At 40.6% G+C, this 21,140-nt stretch overlaps 1 protein-coding gene across 1 annotated transcript in view; it reads left to right on the top strand.

Annotated features, from left to right (window-relative positions):
- The first annotated feature begins 4,731 nt into the window (after nucleotides 1-4,731).
- Nucleotides 4,732-21,140, top strand: part of ITCH (itchy E3 ubiquitin protein ligase) — a 96,861-nt gene continuing 80,452 nt past the window's right edge. The window contains exons 1-2 of the mRNA XM_055435897.2: nucleotides 4,732-4,845; nucleotides 9,028-9,105. The gene's annotated coding sequence lies outside the window, so the exon portion shown is untranslated. The remainder of the gene's footprint in view (nucleotides 4,846-9,027; nucleotides 9,106-21,140) is intronic.

Here is a 21,140-nt window from a genome sequence, read left to right as displayed (position 1 = left end):
TGCATTGGCGGATTCTTTACCACTGAGTCACCTGGGAAGCCCAGGCATAAAAATACCTCATACTTTAAAAGTACACTGCTTTCTGTCTAGTGTTAAGAATCACCTGGGGCACTAGCTAAAAACCCACATCCTGCAGAGCATGTGTTCTCAATAGGACAAAAATTGATTGTGGGGGTGCAGAGGATACTAAAATACATGTATGCTTAAAATTTTTGGTTTGCATACCCTTCTCGGCTTGCAGGGATCTTAGTTCCCAGAACATGAATTGAACCTGTACCCTCGGCCGTGAGTGTAGAGAGTCCTAACCACTGGATAGCCAGGGAATTCCTCCCCACTCAAATTTTTTTTGGTAAAAGCTCAGATACATGGTACATAAATTGATAAAAAGTATATTTGTGACATTAAAATTTCATGAGGGAATTTAGGGAAAAATTATCTAGTAGGACTTCGCTGGTGATCCAGTAGTTAAGACTCCATGTCCACTGTAGGGTGCATGGGTTTCATCCCCAGTGGGGGAACTAAGATTCCAAATGCAGAGTGGCATGGGCGCCCCCACCAAAGTATAAAATTGTTTCTTACCGAGATGATAATTTCAAAAAAGGTGAGAATCACTGCCCTACCACAGGGATTGTCCAAGTGTGGTCTGTGGTCGAAAATGCAAACACTGCGGTCAGACCTCAGAGTTACTGAATTGGAAATTCTGAAGGTGGAGCCCAGCAGTCTATGGTTTAAGTCCTCCAGGTGATTCTGCTGGGCACTGAAGTTTGAGAACCACAGCACTAGATAATGTGAATGGCGTAGGGTTGTAGGAATCTGTATCTTTGACATGCTTTCCTAGGGTACATTGCAGGAAACACTGACATGGAGGACTCGAAAGTACTTTGAAAAGTGTAAGTGATTTTCTAAATGTAAATACTATTTCTAAATGTAAAATACTATTTTTATTAGGAGGAAACATGCTAAACAATAATAGCAAAGGTCACTAATTACTAAGGACTTAGTTGTGCCTCTGAGTTTACTTGTACAGCCTATTAATTCTCACAAACAATCTATGAAGGAAGAGGTTGGACTCTGAAGCCAGACTGCCTGGGTTCTTATCCAGCTTGTGACTTGGTCTGTGCATCTGTAAAGTGAGGAAAATGAAGGTAGTTCCCTCATAGATTCGTTGTGAGGATTAAAGGAGCTTATTGATGAGCTCTAAGAACACCTGCCATTTTGGCACCACTTACGTGTAAGCTGAGAGACGCCAGCCCCGGCGGCGCAGACACGAGAGACGTAGGTGCCCAGTATGCTACTGGAGATCAGTGGAGAAATAACTCTAGAAGGAATAAAGGGATGGAGCAAAAGCAAAACCAATACCCAGATGTGGATGTGACCGGTGATAGAACAAGGTCCGGTGCTGTAAAGAGCAATATTGCATAGGAACCTGGAATGTTAGGTCCATGAATCAAGGCAAATTGGAAGTGGTCAAACAGGAGATGGCAAGAGTGAACATAGACATTCTAGGAATCAGTGAACTAAAATGGACTGGAATGGGTGAATTTAACTCAGATGACCATTATATCTACTACTGTGGGCAGGAATCCCTTAGAAGAAATGGAGTAGCCATCATGGTTAACAAAAGAGTCCGAAATGCAGTACTTGGATGCAATCTTAAAAATGACAGAATGATTTCTGTTCGTTTCCAAGGCAAACCATTCAATATTACAGAAATCCAGGCTTATGCCCCAACCAGTAACGCTGAAGAAGTTGACATTGAACGGTTCTATGAAGACGTACAAGACCTTTTAGAACTAACACCCAAAAAAGATGTCCTTTTCATTATAGGGGACTGGAATGCAAAAGTAGGAAGTCAAGAAACAATTTGCCTGGACTAACAGGCAAATTTGGCCTTGGAGCACGAAATGAAGCAGGGCAAAGGCTAATAGAGTTTTGTCAAGAGAACGCACTGGTCATAGCAAACACCCTCTTCCAACAACACAAGAGAAGACTCTACACATGGACATCACCAGATGGTCAACACCGAAATCAGATTGATTATATTCTTTGCAGCCAAAGACGGAGAAGCTGTACACAGCAAAAACAAGATCAGGAGCTGACTGTGGCTCAGATCATGAACTCCTTATTGCCAAATTCAGACTTAAATTGAAGAAAGTAGGGAAAACCACTAGACCATTCAGATATGACCTAAATCAAATCCCTTATGATTATACAGTGGAAGTGAGAAATAAATTTAAAGGGACTAGATCTGATAGAGCGCCTGATGAACTCTGGATGGAGGTTCGTGACATTGTACAGGAGACAGGGACCAAGACCATCCCCATGGAAAAGAAATGCAAAAAAGCAAAACGGCTGTCTGAGGAGGCCTTACAAATAGCTGTGAAAAGAAGAGAAGTGAAAAGCAAAGGAGAAAAGGAAAGATATAAGCATCTGAATGCAGAGTTCCAAAGAATAGCAAGGAGAGATAAGAAAGCTTTCCTCAGTGATCAATGCAAAGAAATAGAGGAAAACAACAGAATACGAAAAACAAGAGATTTCTTCAGGAAAATTAGAGATTCCAAGGGAACATTTCATGCAAAGATGGGCTCGATAAAGGACAGAAATGGAAGGGACCTAACAGAAGCAGAAGATATTAAGAAGAGGTGGCAAGAATACACAGAAGAACTGTACAAAAAAGATCTTCACGACCAAGAGAGTCACGATAACGTGATCACTGACCTAGAGCCAGACATCTTGGAATGTGAAGTCAAGTGGGCCTTAGAAAGCATCACTACGAACAAAGCTAGTGGAGGTGATGGAATTCCAGTTGAGCTATTTCAAATCCTAAAAGATGATGCTGTGAAAGTGCTGCACTCAATATGCCAGCAAATTTGGAAAACTCAGCAGTGGCCACAGGACTGGAAAAGGTCAGTCTTCATTCCAATCCCAAAGAAAGGCAATGCCAAAGATTGCTCAAACTACCGCACAATTGCACTCATCTCACACGCTAGTAAAGTCATGCTCAAAATTCTCCAAGCCAGGCTTCGGCAATATGTGAACCGTGAACTTCCAGATGTTCAAGCAAGTTTTAGAAAAGGCAGAGGCACCAGAGATCAAATTGCCAACATCCGCTGGATCATGGAGAAAGCAAGAGAGTTCCAGAAAAACATCTATTTCTGCTTCATTGACTATGCCAAAGCCTTTGACTGTGTGGATCACAACAAACTGTGGAAAATTATGAAAGAGATGGGAATATCAGACCACCTGACCTGCCTCTTGAGAAACCTGTATGCAGGTCAGGAGGCAACAGTCAGAACTGTACATGGAACAACAGACTGGTTCCTAATAGGAAAAGGAGTATGTCAAGGCTGTATACTGTCACCCTGCTTATTTAACTTATATGCAGAGTACATCATGAGGAACGCTGGGCTGGAAGAAGCACAAGCTGGAATCAAGACTGCCGGGAGAAATATCAATAACCTCAGATATGCAGATGACACTACCCTTACGGCAGAAAGTGAAGAGGAACTCAAAACCCTCTTGATGAAAGTGAAAGAGGAGAGTGAAAAGGTTGGCTTGAAGCTCAACATTCAGAAAACAAAGATCATGGCATCTGGTCCCATCACTTCATGGGATATAGATGGGGAAACAGTGGAAACAGTGTCAGACTTTATTTTTTGGGGGGCTCCAAGATCACTGCAGATGCTGATTGCAGCCATGAAATTAAAAGACGCTTACTCCTTGGAAGGAAAGTTATGACCAACCTTGATAGTATATTAGAAAGCAGAGACATTACTTTGCCAACCAAGGTCCGTCTAGTCAAGGCTATAGTTTTTCCCGTGGTCATGTATGGATGTGAGAGTTGGACTGTGAAGAAAGCTGATCGCTGAAGAATTGATGCTTTTGAACTGTGGTGCTGGAGAAGACTCTTGAGAGTCCCTTGTACTGCAAGGAGATCCAACCAGTCCATTCTAAAGGAGATCAATCCTGGGTGTTCATTGGAAGGACTGATGCTGAAGCTGAAACTGCAATACTTTGGCCACCTCATGCGACGAGTTGAGTCACTGGAAAAGACTCTGATGCTGGGAAAGGTTGGGGGCAGGAGGAGAAGGGGACGACAGAGAATGAGATGGCTGGATGGCATCACCGACTCTGTGGACATGAGTTTGGGTGATCTCCGGGAGTTGGTGATGGACAGGGAGGCCTGGCGTGCTGTGATTCGTGGGGTCGCGGAGAGTTGGACACGACTGAGCGACTGAACTGAACTGAACTGAGCTGACGTGTAAGCTATTTTCATCACCCTAAGTGCACACTGTTAAAAGGTGGAATTGAATCCAATGTAACTCCTGAGTGTAGCTTCTTAAGGACTAAGGTACGGTTCAGTGGTTCTCAAAGTGTGATCTCCTACTAGTAGCACATCAGAGAGTTTGTTAGAAATGCAAACTATTAAAATGATTAGATCCTATCCCAGCTGAATTAGAAACTCTGGGGGTGGGGCCCAGTAGCCCTTCAGGTGATTCTGATGCACACTAGACTTTCGGATCCGTATCTATACTGTTGGGAGGTTCTGGTGTGAGACGAGGAGGGTTTTTTAAAAAGCCTAGAGGTAGCGAGAGTAACCCAAAGGTGCCTCCCACCTAGCTAAATGCAAGCTCGGATTTATCTGCGCTCACCAGCCTCTGCTAGCTCTGCCTACCGGCAGCTGGTTAGTGCGCAAGAGCTTCTGGGGCTTGTAGTCCTAATAGCTCCGGAGCAGGAGGCGCCTGCGCGTTGGCCGACAACTGGTTCTAGTAGCTGTGGTCCGGGCTCGGGACCGGCTGCCATCTTAGTCGAGGGACTGAGGAGTAGCCGCCGCCCCGAGTCCCGGTAAAAACCCGCGGGCGGACTGGAGGCAGTTTTGGGGAGAGGGAGGGTCCTGGATGAACAGGTCGAAGGAGAGCGAGAGGTAGAGGAGTGCGGCGCGTCAGCCGGGACCCGAGCCGCGGCTGCTTCCTCTTCCCTCAGAACCGGTGCCCGTTGGGGGCGCGGGGAGCTCGGGCTAGTGGCAGGGGCCGGGCGGAGGGGTGGCGGGGGTGGGTCGTCTGGAAGCCCCGAGCGGCCACTGTTGGGCTCAGATGTTCGGAGCCCTTCGCCTCGCGGGCGCCAAGATCTGCGAGAACTGGGCCGCAACTGGCGCCCCCGGGGTCCAGCCCAGAGCCCGTCAGCCCCGCCCGGGGGCTAGGCTCCCGCGGCCCGGCCTACGCGAGGGGCCCCGCGGCAGCGGCCGGGGCGGCCGACGTGGCCCTGCGAGGGGCGGCGGCCGGGCCCACCTGCCACCCGCTGCCCTTCCCGAGACTTTGTGGAGCCCTCACTAGCGAGAGTGGCCAAGTACAGCGGCTGCCTCTTTTCTCTCTTCCACTCCCCTCTCTCCGTCTATTGTCCCCCAGCGTGGTGGTCCCGGCCCCGGCGTCCTCCTCCGCGCCCGCCGCCGCCGCAGTGGCCCCGCCGGCGCCGAGTTTTGCAGACGTGGAGCTGTCACTGCCCTTCCTCCTGAAAGTGCCCTTTTCTTTAGCGGAGAGAAGAAAAAGTAGTCGTGATGAGGACAGGACTTAGTGGGGACTAAGTGGGGAACTCAAGTTCTTAGACTTTGCTCCGGGCCGCGACGTAGAGCGAAACAAGATCTCTGCGCCCCAGGTAGACGCTGGGCCTCAAGTTAGCGATGTAACCTGGTGGATTTGCAAACTACCCGAAATTCACGTTTCTCCAGTAACAATTCACCTTGTTTTCTTGCTTATATTTGTATCCTGTTAGATTTTCCGCTATTATTCTACAGCTTCAGTATATTATTTGGGAGTGAGGGATGGGGAAGGAAGAGAAATTTCAGGGAATTTTTCTCTGAAAATTAACGAGGCACTTGAGCCAACCGTCTATCACTGTACTTAATTGGAGTCTTGCATGTATTCCTAATATAATTAGATCTTAGGGAAGTACTAGAGGCAGTGCATTTCCACCCTCAAAATGGGCTAAGGACTTGTTTCTCGGCCGAAATAAAGTTCTCAGAGCAGGTCTGGTGAGAGTCTTCATCGTGTATTCATAGGTTTACTCAGGTTACAGTTATTTCATTTTTAAGATTTAGAAATGAAGGTGGAAACTCACCTGCTGTTTTGAACAGTGGATGTAAGTTTTTTGGGTGTGAGTCCAAAAGGAATTCCTTCATCTTCATCATATGAGTCAAGTCAACCAGGATATGATATGAAATAAACAAGTGCAGGATAATTTCTCAGTGTATTCTAGAGTAAATCATTTTTCCATTCCTTAAAGAAACCTCTTTACACCAACTGGAAGAGACAAACCAGGAGCCCCCAAATTTGGTCATCAGAATAATCAGGGCAGCTTTTTTAAAAGTAGAAATTTCAGAGCCTTATTTCCTGAGATTGATTTAATACGTTTGGGTTGGCCTTGAGGATTAAAACTTGCCTCTGGCAATTCTGATGGTTTTGGAAACCACTGAGACAATACTTTGAATAAACCAAAAGCTTTGAGATGGAAGAGGAAGTAATCAGTTGTGTCTGATTGATTTGAGGAAGAAGAATCTGCTTGCAGCTGAAGTTGGGTCTTAGCTGAATTGTTATTGTGATGGAGAAAGGGAAGGACAGGGCAGACAGGAAACACCTCAATACTGTTAATTAACAGGATTGTGGAAGATAAATGGAAGCAGGGAGTGGGATGGGGAAGGAGAGCATTATGGATGTGAGGCAGAAAAACCCCCTGTTTTATGTTGTTAGCAACAGATGCCGGAGAAGGCAATGGCAAGCCACTCCAGTACTCTTGCCTAGAAAATCCCATGGACGGGGGAGCCTGGTGGGTTGCAGTCCATGGGGTCGCTACGAGTCTGACGTGGCTGAGCGACTTCACTTTCACTTTTCACTTTCACACATTGGAGAAGGAAATGGCAACCCACTCCAGTGTTCTTGCCTGGAGAATGAATCCCAGGGACGGGGGAGCCTGGTGGGCTTCCGTCTATGGGGTCACGCAGAGTTGGACACGACTGAAGTGACTTAGCAGCAGCAACAGATGCAGATTTTTACACAGGAAAATGACATTGAGTGCATGTTTGCTTTAGGAAGATTGCTTTGTGACAAGAGTGAAAGGATGGAAGAGTGGCTGTTGCAGTGGTTTACGTGAGAAGTGAAAGACTTGCCCTCATTGAGAGGCTGTGGGCATGATCATGGGATTAAATTTAGTTCTTTACTAGTGCAATATTGTCCCATTTTTGTATGAGGATTTCTTTAGGGCCAGTCTGGGTGAAAGGTTCCTTTTCTGTCAAAAGAACCCATTAGCAAATCAGAATAATATTGCCCGGTTATATATGTTAATGGTATCAGAATTTGTTGTTAGCATCTTTGATCAGGTGCAATTTTTAGAATTTAGAGATTAGACTGAAATTTATGGCTATGAATGCTGTTGATTTATGAGCTTGTTGGGAAGTGTTTTTTCTCCCACCCTTAGAAACTTGGTTTTAGAATTTAAGAGTTGAGGGAATCCCCTGGTGGTCCAGTGACCAAGACTCTGTGCTCATAATGCAAGGGTCCTGTGTTTGATCCCAGGTCTGAGAACTGGATCCCACATACTGCAACTGAAGATCCTATATATCGCATCTGAGACCCAGCACAGCCAAATAAATAAATAATACATACTAAAAGAGTTGGAAGAGATTGTAGAGATTATCTAGTCCACAGTAGCAGATATATTTTGTTTTATGGGCCAACTTTCACTTGAAGTAGCTGCCAGAAGCCCTGTGTTGAGAAGGATTTTAATCATAAGGGTTCTCTGGGAAAGTGAGTTATGATTGATTAGTGATGACTCCTGTGGACACTAGTTATCTAGTGGTTAGTATCAATATATGTGCCAGGTATATGCTATTCTTGGACTAGTTCAACTTTTTCTGTTTTGTTTTTTTTTAAAAAACAAACAGCTAAAAGTAGAACCAAGTTTTGTAACTCTTAGGTCTGTTCTCCAGTGTACCAAGATGAATGTGTGCTACTAAAGAGCTTTTGGTATTAGACCAAAAGAAAAAAGTATTTCTAGCATGTGCCTCTTGACTGTTTAGTTAAGAGTTTAACAAGGAACTTTGGCCTAGAGGTGAGTTGTATTCATTCTGGCTTAGGAAATTTGTGTTTATACTCACAGAAAAATAGCCACCCTCCACCTTTTCTTGTTTCTCACCCTTCTCTGTTTTGGGTTTAGGGGATTGGTTTCTTCCAAGTTGCGGGGATAGTCCTTACTGTGACCTCAAAAGGTAGAGTATGTATTTATACAGCCATCATCATTTTGCCATGTAGCTATATGCAGGTGGGGAGTTACCCTATAGTATGCATTAAGGAAAAAGTGTATTAAAGGTTCCCCCCTTTCCCTGTATTTATAGCACCTAGCCAAATTTTGGGCTTATAATATGCACTCAGTAAGGGCATGTTGATTTTTGTGGCTGTAAATGATACTGGCTTTGAGTCAATATAAATTAGCAAGTGGGGTTGAAGAATTGAATTGCAGCATTCTCTCATTGAGAGGTCAGCCCTCTGCTAAAAATGTTGGGCTGGAAACTAGCCTCACAACTAGAAGTAGTTAACCAGAAGCTGTTCCTTTTTTCTGTCCTCTTTCAGTCTAGCAGTGTACTGTCCTTGGAGGACTGCTGCCAACTCAGCTCTTTGCTTCTTTACAGAATTGACTATACTCAGATCCTTGGAGTATAGATCCTTTTTCTTTTCTTATCCCTAGGAGCTTCCAAGTTGCAGGGATAGTCCTTACTGTGACCTCAGAAGGTAGAGTATGTATTTATATGGCCATACTCATTTTGCCATGTAGTTATACGCAGGTAGGGAGTTACCCTATTGTATGCGTGAGTAATTTTCTTCCCAATTTAACCTTATTATCCTGCCTGCTCCATCAAAAATTATCTATCCTATGAAACTTTTTAAAGGACATTGTGCTGTCCTATTCCAAAGGTCATTGCTCATCTGATGTGTTTAACCATAGGAGTAATGTGTTAATGGACCCTCCTTCCTTTCTCAGGTAACATGCATTTAACCGTGGCCTTCTGGAGACAGCGCCTTAATCCAAAGAAGTGACTTCAAAGGGTGAAAACTTCAGGTATAGTGGCATGCTTGTGAGAGAGATTGGGGGTCAGAAATGGTACCGAGGGTGAGCACTGGTCCTGTTAACAGCTGTGGGAAGTGTGGGGAGAGACCAGTGTTGATGCTGGCTGTGTCACTTGGTTGAAGATATAGTTTCCATTTGGATCGGAAACCCAAAGCTGCTTCTACAAGGATTAGCCTGTGAGCTACATTGTATTCTTAATTGAGGTCCTTTGACTTTTCTGTTTTTCTAGCTTCCCTATACAGTCATACACTTTTCCCACTTGTGCTATTTTAGAAACATTTATCTCTATACTTGTCCATACATGTGCATGTATATGGTTAAAATGTGTAGGAATTAAAAAGAAAACAATATAGTTCAATGGAAAAAGAATAGAGGACTTGGAAAGAAAAGGTCTGGGTTCTGATTTGATTTTGCTACTGACAAACTTAATTGTTGGCAAAGTATTTAATTTTGTCAAGACTTAGTTTATATATCTGTAAAATAGTTATGTTGATTTCTGCCTGCCTCCCTGGCATTGTTGTGAGGATCAGATAAAATAATACATGTTAAATCTTTAGAAAAAAGTGAATTCCCATCTTAAGGCATTATCCAGATCTATAAGGTGGGAGGAGTTGGCAATAATATTGAAAAGGAAAACAGGACAGGACAGATTCATCTTAAAAGATCAGGAGAGAAAAAAAAAAAGACCAGTAAGAAGACAGGGAAGTCTGCTGGTTAAGAGAAAAAATAGAGCACAGGAAAAGTCAAGCAGTAGAGAATAGGGAGTGAATGAAGTAGAGCACATGAATTGGTTGGTGAGAAAGCTGTATAGGAAAGAGGATCCCTTTCATATGCTTCACCCTGTCGTAGGGTCGCAAAGAGTCGGTCACGACTGAGCGACGGAACTGAACCTTGTGACTGTTGTTATTACCACATTTCTTCATATAAGTGTCCCATCCGTACTTAAGCTTCTTGTCCCCATTTTAAAATCATAGTAAAATTGTGTGACTCTTTGTGTTTAGTTTATATTTTTGTTAACAAATTGCCTTATAAATGCCAAGAGACCAAGGCTATGGCTTGCTTATTATGGTATCCTAGGTCAGTGCTATAATCAAATGTGTGATTAATCTGAGGGTTTTTTTATTTTTTTAATAATTACGAAGAGAAAAGGAGATGGTAGGGTGCTTTGTGAGATACTAGAGAAAAGGAAGTGGATAAGAGGAAAAATAGATAAATCAGAGGTGGTGAGAGGAAGAATTCTCAGGATAATGAAAGGAAAGACATGAAAATGAAAAAAGTATGTATAACAACAGGGGAAAAGATGGCGTAATCTGCAATGATTGGAACAAGACAAATTTCTTATCTTTAGTGGTGGTGTAATACCTCACAAAAAGTTATGTACTGGGGAAGATCATCCTCTATACCAAATATCTTTAAAATATTTCTAAAAGTATCCCATTTCATCCTGAGCTCACAGAGTAGTTCTTTGTGGAAAGAAAACTGGGCCAGCATTCAGGAAATACATGTTCTGGCCTTGATATTGCTTGTTACTTAATTTCTGTGATCTTGAGCAATTTGCTTAAATCTCTGGACTGCATTACTTTCTACTGAAGGTATGAACATGATGCTTTCTCCTTCCAGCTCTTTGATTATTCTTTGTGCTGCTTATGCCAGCTCACCAATTTTTCAGGGCTTTGTTGATACAATGTGGGACTGGTCTCAGAAATATCTTATAATAGGACTTCAGAGCATCCATTGCTTTATAAATGAGAAGCCATTTTAAATTCTGCTTTATTATTTATTTTTACCTGGGCCATGCAGGTTGTCGGATCTTCATTCCCCCTTGCAGTGGAAGCTCAGAGTCCTAACCACTAGACCACCAAGGAATTATCTTTCTGCTTTAAACATTGGTTGAGAGACCTGCAGGAAATCTTAGAAATGATGAGCTTGTAATATTAAGCAAGCGTTTATTGAGCCCTGTTATGCGTGTTTCCAAGGGGTACCCTACCTCAAGGATTTTGTGTTTTTGTTAGGAAAATAAAACTGTTCACTAGTAATTGTTGTAAAAAAGCAAGATGATAAATGCTATAATGAGGATTTCATTGCATTTCAATTTAAGATGTTTGAATTTCTTGGTTCCTTTATTATAACTGAATATATGCTAACTGCAGGGACTCTTGGAAAAAAGCAGTCCTTGTCCTCAAGAAACTTTAATTTTTTTCATGTCTGCACACTGTTTACTCTCGTAGATATATCCTTCTACCCCAAGAAAGAGAAGAGTTTTGTGCTGTATCATCACTTTTTAGTTTTGAACTAAGAATTAATCTCATTATTGAGCTTACCTTACTCCAGGAATAGTCTGATAACAAATATATAGTTTGATTTGGATTCCCTAATATTTCAGTTACAGAGAAAGTTTCCTTCTAAGGTGAGGAAAAAAAATTCAAAAATGCCATCTGCATTTAGGTGAACTGTGGTTTGCTTCTTAGTCATTTGTGCAAAGAAAGAATGGGCTCTAAAATTTAGTCTCTTGAGTCTTCGTTCCAGGCAGTTAATTTCAGCTGGTCACAGAAGAAAGGATGGTAGTCTAAAGGAATCATATTGTAGGGTTAACAGTGTTCCCTGGAGTTAGACTATCTGATTTTGAATTCTCGCTGTACCTTGAGTACTGGCATTGTGACCTTGGCTGAGTTGCTTCACTTCTTTGTGCCTTAGTTTTCTCATTTATAAATCGAGAATAATAATAGTGTATATCCATAGGGTACAGTTCTTCTGTGTATTCCTGCCACCTCTTCTTAATTTCTTCTGCTTCTGTTAGGTCCCTTCCATTTCTGTCCTTTATCGAGCCCATCTTTGCATGAAATGTTCCCTTGGAATCTCTAATTTTCTTGAAGAAATCTCTTGTTTTTCCTATTCTGTTGTTTTTCTCTGTTTCTTTGCGTTGATCACTGAGGAAGTCTTTCTTATCTCTCCTTGCTATTCTTTGGAACTCTGCATTCAGATGCTTATATCTTTCCTTTTCTCCTTTGCTTTTCACTTCTCTTCTTTTCACAGCTATTTGTAAGGCCTCCTCAGACAGCCATTTCGCTCTTTTGCATTTCTTTTCCATGGGGATGGTCTTGGTCCCTGTCTCCTGTACAATGTCACGAACCTCCGTCCAGAGTTCATCAGGCACTCTATCAATCAGATCTAGTCCCTTAAATCTATTTCTCACTTCCACTGTATAATCATAAGGGATTTGATTTAGGTCATATCTGAATGGTCTAGTGGTTTTCCCTACTTTCTTCAATTTAAGTCTGAATTTGGCAATAAGGAGTTCATGATCTGAGCCACAGTCAGCTCCTGGTCTTGTTTTCGCTAACTGTATACAGCTTCTCCATCTTTGGTTGCAAAGAATATAATCAATCTGATTTCTGTGTTGACCATCTGGTGATGTCCATGTGTAGAGTCTTCTCTTGTGTTGTTGGAAGAGGGTGTTTGCTATGACCAGTGCGTTCTCTTGACAAAACTCTATTAGCCTTTGCCCTGCTTCATTCCGTACTCCAAGGCCAAATTTGCCAGTTACTCCAGGTGTTTCTTGACTTCCTACTTTTGCATTCCAGTCCCCTATAATGAAAAGGACATCTTTTTTGGGTGTTAGTTCTAAAAGGTCTTGTAGGTCTGCATAGAACCGATTAACTTCGGCTTCTTCAGCATTACTGGTTGGGGCATAGGCCTGGATTACTGTAATATTGAATGTTTTGCCTTGGAAACGAACAGAAATCATTCTGTAGCCATGAAATTAAAAGACGCTTGCTCCTTGGAAGGAAAGTTATGACCAACCTTGATAGTATATTAGAAAGCAGAGACATTACTTTGCCAACCAAGGTCCGTCTAGTCAAGGCTATGGTCTTTCCCGTGGTCATGTATGGATGTGAGAGTTGGACTGTGAAGAAGGCTGATCGCCGAAGAATCGATGCTTTTGAACTGTGGTGTTGGAGAAGACTCTTGAGAGTCCCTTATACTGCAAGGAGATCCAACCAGTCCATTCTAAAGGAGATCAATCCTGGATGTTCATTGGAGGGACTGATGCTAAAGCTGAAACTGCAATACTTTGGCCACCTCATGCGACGAGTTGACTCACTGGAAAAGACTCTGATGCTGGGAAAGGTTGGGGGTGGGAGGAGAAGGGGACGACGGAGAATGAGATGGCTGGATGGCATCACCGACTCTGTGGACATGAGTTTTGAGTGTACTCCGGGAGTTGGTGATGGACAGGGAGGCCTGGCGTGCTGTGATTCATGGGGTCGCGGAGAGTCGGACACGACTGAGTGACTGATCTGATCTGATCTGATCCATAGGGTTGTTGTGTGGATTAAATGAGATAATATATTTTTGCTTGACCAATAGTTGGTTCACAATAAAGCAGGAAATGTTAATTGCCAGTGTTGTTATTATCATTATCACATTATCATCATCACCAACCTTGTCTGTTTTAAAATTATCACCAACCTTATCTGTCTTAAAATTATCATCTTAATTTATTCATTCATTCAGTAAATTTATATAAGGGGAGCACTGTAAAGTCAGATGCCTACAAGGGCTAGATTTAAATAGTAATGGTAGAGCAGATTGGGACTTAAGTGATTTAGGAGGGAATTCATATTACTCCAGTGGGGCAGCTCTTAGGCAGCTTTGGTTTACTTTTTTAAAAAAATTGTGAGATTTATCATTTTAAAATATATAATTCACTGTTGGCTCACTGTCGATCTGGCAAGGGGTAGGGCAGGAGGCATATAGATGAAGTGTGACCGGAACATCTTTTTTTATGAAGAGAAGCTGGAATTTCAGATTTTGTGAGAAATTTTTATTTTTAAATGTTGGCAACATAATGAATTCATAAAAATGCTGTGAGCCAGACAAATTCACCACTGTGGGCAGACTTTGTCTTGTGGGTTGCTGTTCTGTAACCTCTGATCTGGGGCTTGACTTTTTGCAGCATAACCCATGTTCACTGCCCTCTGGGAAGATAGTCCTTACTCACATAGAGATTTTTAAAGCTCAAGCGATACCTTACTGCTGTCTAGGGCTGAATGAGGCGTAAACAGAAAAATTAAGGCAAAGAGGAGGAGGGAAGTTATTTAAAACTGGGATTCAGAATGGGAAAATGGCAGGAATGAACTTAAGATGGTTAAAGAAATTGTAGTGAATTTAAGTTAATTTGAAGAGGGTTTGTGTGGTCCCAGTAAGAATAGAAAGTTTAGAAAAATTAAGAGACCAGTGTAGGGGCAAAATAATTTCTCTTCTTCCCTTTCAGGTTTTTTGACTGGTCTAATAATTGCTATAAGACAGATTAACAAGAGAAGAACATTTTCTGAATACAGTATTGGAGTCTCATAAAACTGAGACCCAAAAGGCAGCCATAATAGGGGCTTATATAAACATCCTGAGCCTTATAAGGAAAAGGGGTAGGGGCTGGTGATACAAAGGGAAGAGGAGAGGAGATGTTTGGAAAATAAAGGTTGCCCTGTTACTTAGTTAAGTTTCTTTTCTTTCTTTCTTAAATCATTTATTTGGCTGTGCTGAGTCTTAGTTACTGCATTCAGAATCTTTTAGTTGTAGCATGGGAACTCTTAGTTGCAGCATATGGGATCTAGTATCCTGACCAGGGATCAAACCCAAGGCCCCCTGCATTGGGAGTGTGGAGCGTTAGCCACTGGACCACCAGTGAAGTCCCTGCAGTTAAGTTTCTTAGGTTAAAAGATATTTTCTGGTAGTTATTCTCTTCTTGGTACAGGCCTCCTTTCCAGTGTAAATGTAGGCAGTTGTGGGAGGGTGAGAGGTAAATAGCTTTTGCAGCTGAGTTTTGAATGTCTTTAGCTCCGAATAATTCTTATGCCAAAGTGGCATATTTTGGGGTAATGTACTCTGCTGCCCTTCAGCAGTCTTCTTATTTTAGGATAAACTTAAGTCCTGTTGACTGGTAGAATGAAGTAGTATTTTATGAAATTTATTTTGTTAATATTGAAGTTTACAGTATTAGGGTTGGTAGGGTCTGGAGGCAGGGAGACCAGGTTAGGGAGGTTGTAGTGAGAATGGAAAGCGAGGGACAAAAGCTTGTATTTGGATCACCCTGTGACAGTGGGACGCTGCAGTAAAGAGGCAGATTTTGAAAGCTCTTCCCATATTTGTTCTTTTGTAATAATTGGGATATGTGAGGATAATACTGAAGAGGCTACCCCTCTGTTTTCATAAGGATCTTCATTACTCTCAGTCCTGGCATCCTCTTTAAGGGTGGATCATGTACTAGTCTTATAATTTCCCAGCTTTAAAAGAATAGAAAAGGTAAAATCAAAGGTAAAATGCTTATTACATTTCTAGTTTAGCATTTTTGGTCATCTTGATTAACCTCTTCTGTAGACTTTAAACATGAAATTTTTTTATTTACCATGGTTTGGAAACAGTGACAAAAGGTTTTCTCATGGAAAAGAGGTAGAATTTTGTTTCAGAAACATGACACAGTAATTAATTTATGATTCAAAATGTTTAAAGAAACTGATAAATGTAGAAAGGCGAAATGTGTTTATTTTGTATAGCCTGAGAAAGTGATTTTCAGGATTTAATTTTCAGTAGACCTTTGGTTCTGTTTATACTTTTCTCATGAAACTTTTCTTGACATATACAGGAAAGTTAACTTCTTATTCTTGACTAAAATGCAAAATGTAGTTATTGTAAGTAGTCTTTTTAATTTGTAAATCGAACAGTGTGTTAGAACCTGAAGTTTCAGAATATTTGAGAGACAGCAACTTTTCCCTCATCAATGAATAAGAACACTGAACTGAGCCTATGAAAAGTAGACAGAGTTGCAGCCATCATAGAAATGCAGTAAAAGGATCAGATTGAGCTAAATCCAAGTCTCATTTAATGCAGAAAATTCGTTTTTTGGACTTTTGAAGCATGGTCTAACCTAGATTTTGAAGTTCATTTGTTTTGAAAATTTAAAGAGATTTTTAGGTGGTTCATTTAATTATGGATTTGCTTTGGAAGGAAAGGAATATCAAAGAGGGATTAGCTGCATTTGCTTCTGTGGAAAGCTAGTAAAAGGGAAATCCTAGATTATCTTTTACCCTTGAATTTCTGGAAGGAAAGATAATCACTATTGGTCTTAATTAAAAACTGTTAATGTATGTATTGAAATGTATAGAACCTGGCTGCTATTGCCTTTTATTGCCCAGAATGTTGCTGATATTGATGTGCAGTCATCTACTCTCCCTTTCTCTTTGCCATTCAGGATTTAAACTTTTTTCATTTATTTTTTCTTGTTGGAGTTTTGGAAGAGTATGGAGATGTAGCATAGATGTTCAGTCTGCTCTGTTGATTTTACTGTTTAAATTGATAGTTTCATTTATAAGGGGCAAAGAAAATGATAGACTTATTTGTCCTGATTATTTTTTGTCATTGTGGTAAAATATGCATAACATGTTGGTAAAATATGCATGAAACTTACAGCTTCAACCATTTTTAAGTGTTTAATTCAGTGATATTAAATATATTCCCATGCTGCATACCTGTTATCACTATGCATCTCCAGAATTTATCATTCCAAACTGAAATTCTGTACGTGTTATTAAACAATAATGCCATTCCCCTCCCTGGTAATCACTGTGTTAATTTTTGTCTCTATGCTGCTGCTGCTGCTACTGCTAAGTCACTTCAGTCGTGTCCGACTCTGCGTGACCCCATAGACGGCAGCCCTTTGTCTCTATAGAATTTGACTATTCTTGCTACTTCATATCAATGGAATCATACAGTATTTGTCCTTTGTGTCTGGCTTTTTAACTTAGTGCAGTGTCTTCAAAGTTCATGTTGTAGCATGTTTCAGAATGGAATGACCATTCTAAAAAGCTGAATAACATCCCATTTTATGTGTATAATCACATTTTGTTTATCCGTTCATCTGTTGATGGCCTTTTGGATTACCTTTTGTTTATTGTGAATAATGATGCTATGAATGTGGCTATATAAATATCTGTTCAAGTCTTCAGGTATATTCAGTTTCAGTTCTTTAGGTATATTCTCAAGTGGAACTGGTGGATCAAGTAGTAATTCCATGGTGGGTTTTTTTTAATTAATTTTTTTATTGAAGTATAATTGATTTACAAATGTTAATTTCTGCTGTATAGCAAAATTACTTAGTTATGCACATGTGTACATTCTTTTTTATGTTCTTTTCCATTATGGTTTATCCCAGTGCTTCCCAGGAGGCTCAGTGGTAAAGAATCTGGCTGCCATGCAAAAGACTCAGGTTTGATCCTTGGTTCAGGATGATACCCTGGAGAAGGAAGTGGCTTTCCACTCGTTTTCTTGCCTAGGAAATCCCATGGACAGAGGAGCCTGGCAGGCTACAGTCCACAGGGTCACAGAGTGTCAGACACGACTTAACAACTCAACAACAACAACATGATTTATCCCAGAATATTGAATATAGTTCCCTGTGCTATATAGTAGGACCTTATTGTTAGTAATTCCATGTTAATTTTTTTAGTATCCGCCATAGATAGTATTTTCCCCAGCTGCTATGCCTTTGTACATTCTCACCAGCACTTCTCAAGAGTTGCAATTTTCTACACCCATGCCAACATTTCATTTTTTTTTTAAAGAATAGTCATTCTAATAACGAGAGAAGTGGTATCTCGTTGAGGTTTTGATTTGCATTTTTCTAGTAATTAGTGGTACTTTCTTTTCCTATGCTATTTGTATATCTTCTTTGGAGAAATGTCTGTTCATTTTCTTTGCCCTTTTTTAAATTGGGTTGTTTGACTTTTTAAAATTATCTTGTAGGCTACTGGCTACATATACTGGGTCTTGTGCTATTCCTCCTTCTTTCCTGTTATTGACAAAGCAGTTAGAACCATTCTCTAATATATAGTCCCTCAGTAAATTAATGTTTGATAAAATATTAAAAGTAGTGCTTTCTGGAAAGGTAAAGGTTGGTTGGGGCAGGATTTTCATTACATTTTCTTTGGTTTTATAATTCTATATTCTCTTTTAACCGTTTACTTGGGTGGGGTAGACATTTATAAAGGATTAAGCTTTAGGGAAAGAAGTCCCTGTGTCATCCAGATTTTATTTTGGAGAAGGAAAATATCTTTTAATATCTTATTAAAAGAAATTTGACTCTTAAAGGACTTGCTGTTGCTACTACTTGCCTAAGAAAATATGAATCAGCCTGAGGTATCCAGACAAATATTTTACCTTTTGTAATTCTGAAAAGGAAAATGTCTGTTTTAATCATTTCAGTAATTACTTGGTTTTTGTGTGATGATTTTGAATTTCTTTTTTGTGCTATTTATTAGGGTTTTCTTTGTTGTTGTTCAAGAGGGATTTGAGAGTGGTCCTAGACTCAATATATAAATAATTTTGAAATGGACCAAACTGAGTAAGTTTAGGTATGCAGTGACATAGGTTTGTTTTTTTTTTTTCCATTTGTTTCCCTGTTGTTCTTATCTTTTTTGAGGGGAGGCTCATTTATGGAACTATGCTTTTAAATCATGAAATTAACATTGAGCAAAGCTAGAGATCTCAGTTTTTGGCTGCATCTTCTGTTCTGACCTTGGACCATTCATTTTGATTGGTTTGTTTGTCTATTATTGAGTTATAAGAGTTCTCTGTGAATTCTGGATATAAGCCCTTTATCAGATAAGTGTTACATCTTAGAGATATATTCTCCCAGCCTTTTGCTTGTTGTTTCATTTTCTTAATGGTGTCTTTTGAAGAGTAGAAGTTCTTAATTTTAATAAGGCTTAATTTCTCAATTTTTTCTTTTGTGGATGGTACTTTTGGTGTCACAGCTAACGAATCTTTGCCTGATTGGGCACTCCATTTAACTTTGCTGGATTTCCATGCATTTATCTGTTAAGAACAAATAAGATGTGTGCGGTATTTTGCTTTCTTTGAAATGATATTTTTTTCAGTTCCATTGGGACTCAAAGTAGAGGAGGTAGTCTTTTTAAATATTTTTTTAATTAGAGTATAATTGCTTTGCAATATTGTGTTAGTTTCTGCTATACAACAGAGTGAATTAGCTATATGTATATGTATATCCCCTCCCTCCTGAGCCTCCTTCCCATCCCCCCATCTCACCCCTTAGGTCATCATAGAACATGAAACTGAGCTCCCTGTGCTATACAGCTTCCCACTAGCTATCTGTTTTATGCATGGTAGTGTGTATATGTCAGTGCTGCTCTCTCAATTCGTCCCACCCTCCCCTTTGCACAATGTCCACATGTCTGGTCTCTATTCTTGCCCTGCATATAAGTTCATACATACCATTTTCTTAGATTCCACATATATACGTTCAGTTCAGTTCAGTCGCTCAGTCGTGTCCGACTCTTTGCGACCCCATGAATCACAGCACGCCAGGCCTCCCTGTCCATCACCAACTCCCGGAGTTCACTCAAACTCATGTCCATATATACGTTAATGTACGATATTTATTTTTCTCTTTCTGACTTCACTCTGTATGACAGACTCTGGGTTGATCCACATTACTACAAATGACCCAATTTTGTTCCTCTTTAGTGGCTACTATTCCATATATTTATGTACCACATCTTCTCTATCCATCTGTCTGTCGATGGAGATTTAGATTGCTTCCATGTTCTGGCTATTGTAAATAGTGCTGCAGTGAACATTGGGGCACGTGTCTTTTTGAATTATGGTTTTCTCAGGATATATGCCCAGTAGTGGGATTGCTGAGTCATATGTTAGCTCTATTTTTAGTTTAAGGAACCTCCATACTGTTCTCCATAGTGGCTGTATCATTTTACATTCCCACCAACAGTTCCGTTTTCTCCACACTGTCTCCAGAATTTATTGTTTATAGATTTTTTTGAGAGGAGGTAGTCTTGGAATAGAATACTAAGGTGAAATTTTGCAGGCCCAAACTGGAGTGTAGAATTGACTCTGCTTTCATAATCCTATTTGTTTCCTAATGGATAAATGGTTATTTGTCCCAAATGGCAACCCACTCCCGAATTCTTGCCTGGAGAATTCCATGGACGGAGGAGCCTGATAGGCTATAGTCCATGGGGTCGCAAAGAGTCGGATATGACTGAGTGACTTCACTCACTCACTCTCTCTGCCCCCAATGTTTAGGACTCTTGGAAATAAATGATTCTGAATTTTTTTCCTGGATTTTTAATACAATGTTTAAAACTATGCTTTTTAGTTCTTTTAATATAAATGCATAAATTTGTTTATGTCGTGTACATAGACATTCTTCGTTAGCTCATTATTGACATCTAGTTTCCTTAATAATTCTCTTTTTAAAAAAATGTTTATTTTGGCTTCCCTGTGTCTTTGTTGCTGCTCTCAGGCTTTCTCTAGTTGCCATGAGCAGGAGCTACTCTATTTGCAGTGTACAGACTTCTCATTGCTGTGGCTTCTCTTGCTGTGAAGCACAGGTTCTAGGCACATGGGCTTCAGTAGTTGCTCAGTGGCATGTGGAATCTTTCTGGAACAGGGATCAAATCTGTGTCCCTTGTATTGGCAGGTGGATTCTTAATCACTGGACTACCAGGGAAGACTGATAATTCTTAAACAATGTGTAAAAATGATCTGAGAAAACTTTGTTGGATGGATGGGATGGTGGCTATCCAGTCTTACTTTGAGGAGAATTTATGGGTTTTAAGAGATAGAAACAAGAGTTCTTGGACACCAGGAAATTCAGCTTTATATTTAATTAAGTTGTATAGTTTCACATAAGACTTTTGGCAGAAGAGAGCAATATTTAGAGTAGTACAACAGTAGTTATATTTATTGTGGCATTTTAAATCCTTTACACTCTAGCAGTAAATAGTCAAAGCCAGGACACAGCTTATATAGTTAATACTAAGATGTTTATCAGAAAGCTGTTTGGGAGACCTGGGAGAAAAATTGCCTTCTGTAGTACTAGGTACAAAGTTCAAACCAGCAAATGAATGTTAAAAGTTACAGTTCTGGTGCCAGTTTCCTTCAACTCTTTTATACTGTTGAACCTTGAAAATTGTACCTTCTTATGTTTCTCT

This window comes from Moschus berezovskii, chromosome 15 (assembly GCF_049115385.1).
Source record: "Moschus berezovskii isolate FMDL1 chromosome 15, NW_MosBer_1.0, whole genome shotgun sequence".
Lineage (NCBI taxonomy): Eukaryota > Metazoa > Chordata > Mammalia > Artiodactyla > Moschidae > Moschus > Moschus berezovskii.
The sequence above is the reverse complement of the archived record's forward strand: the minus strand, read 5'-3'. Positions and strand labels throughout refer to the sequence as shown.